The sequence below is a fragment of the Quercus suber genome, unplaced genomic scaffold (assembly GCF_002906115.3).
Source record: "Quercus suber isolate HL8 unplaced genomic scaffold, Cork oak 2.0 scaffold_423, whole genome shotgun sequence".
NCBI classification, from domain to species: domain Eukaryota; kingdom Viridiplantae; phylum Streptophyta; class Magnoliopsida; order Fagales; family Fagaceae; genus Quercus; species Quercus suber.
This window is the reverse complement of record NW_027069874.1, coordinates 229,324-231,296: the sequence shown is the minus strand read 5'-3', so window position 1 is coordinate 231,296 and position 1,973 is coordinate 229,324.

Sequence of the window (1,973 nt, the reverse complement as noted above, 5' to 3'; positions counted from 1 at the left end):
CTGAATTTTACCACTTTACCCCCTTAACCGCCTTTGTCTGGTCTGGGTGTACTTGCTGACCACCTAGAGGCTCGTCTGTGTACCACTTACCCTCGCCAGACAAAGGTAGGCTTGTGTCCTGTTATGGCGTAAATGCTTTTTCTCTCTCTCCTTGGCATGCACCCATCGGTTCCCCCTTAACGTTGCCTTTTTTGGGCGGTCTGTCATCCCAGTAAGACGTACCTCCGAAAAGGGCTTGGGCAGGAATCACAAAGTAGATCTTTTCTCCTCTCCCCACCACCAAACCACACCCCCCTTACCTCTTACCTCTTACCCATGGCCCCACCACGTCCCATATTGGCTGGGTACAGGTTGGTTATGCCTGAGCCTTGCGTGTGCCCTCCTGTTATGTATGTTCAAAATCCTCCTGCTGCTCATGCATTTGCCACGATCTGGAGTTTTGTTTGCACAGTCTGCTACACTTCTTTGTTCTTTACGTGGGCTGTTTGCATAATTCACTGTTCCCTCTAAGGACTGGGCTTTACTTGATACTGAGTTTCTTGTTTCTTTTAGCTCACTTCTTAATTATCCTGGTTTCCTACCACATTACTTGGCATTTTCTACCGCGGTGATTTTGCTCCTACTGGGCCTCTTTTTTGGCCTGTCGTTCCATTCTTTCCCCAGTGGCTTAATATGGCCACTGGTGTTTTTACTTATGGGCTCCAGTGTCCTTTTCATTTTCCATTGGGCTTGTGGCCCATTTACTTTCTTTAGATTTCCTCGACCCACTCACTAACTCTGCATTCCCATGGGTTTTACTAACTTGATTGGGCTTCCCCGGCCCAATTTCCTTATTCTCATCCTTGGGGTTCATGGGCTTGCCATCAACCCTTACTTTTTTTCTTTACATTGCCTTGAGCTTGTCGTGACCCATTCTCACTTTTCCATACCATATACTGCCCATGGGTGCCATTTCTCTCTTTCCGAGCCCTTTAGGCCATTTGCTTCCTCAAGACCCATTTGTTTATATTATGGGCCTGTGATCTATTATTCTTGCCACTTGGTTTAGTGGTTTTATTCTATGCTTGCCACTTCTATTTGCTGCCTGTGTGGCTGAGTTGGGCCTATTTTACAAAAATGACCCTCAACACTTATATTCTTCATACTTGCAAAATTTCTATAAAATTAAATATCAATAGCTATATTATCAATAAATTGTTTAAATTGCAAGTTTTTGTAGTTTAAAAGTATGTATAAAATATAAGCTTATAGATCATATAATAAATAATATTTGATTGACACAAAATTTAACATTTATATTAAGAGGGTAAAGAACATATAATTCAACGATTAGATTTTCAAACTATATAGTAATGTTTTTTTACTGAGTAAGGTTGTAACCTCAGGTTACAACCAATTTTGTAACTAACTTTATCTTAAATTCTTTTAAAAAAAAAAAAAAAAAAAAAAAAAAACAAACAAACAAACAAACTAATGTACTTAAAAAAAAAAAAATCCAACTCACCAAATTGACCAAACCAAAGCCCCCCAATAAGTATGAAACAATGTGTTTTTTTAGTAGCAAAAGCATGAGTCCAAAACTTGACTAAATCAAAAATACTATCTTAGCCTCTTGGTTCTTTTTCTATTGTTAATAGAAATAGAAATAGATAAAGAATTGACACCTCAAAAATTGTGGCAATTTGTTGTATTTGTATAAAAAAAATCCTAAACCAAAATAAGCATATAAATATTAAAAAATGACAAAACTTATGTATAATACTTTAGGTATTATTCCTTAAGTTTTCCTTTTAAGATTTCTTCTTAAGATTCAGCACTATAACTATTTAATTAATTTTTTTTTATTCCATGAGAAAAAAATTCACATTGTAAAATTTTAAGAGATGAATCTAAAAAACAATATTTAAATACTGTACCTAAATCTTACCTCATTAAAAACAAAAACAAAAACAAAAATGAACTGAAGGACTTGA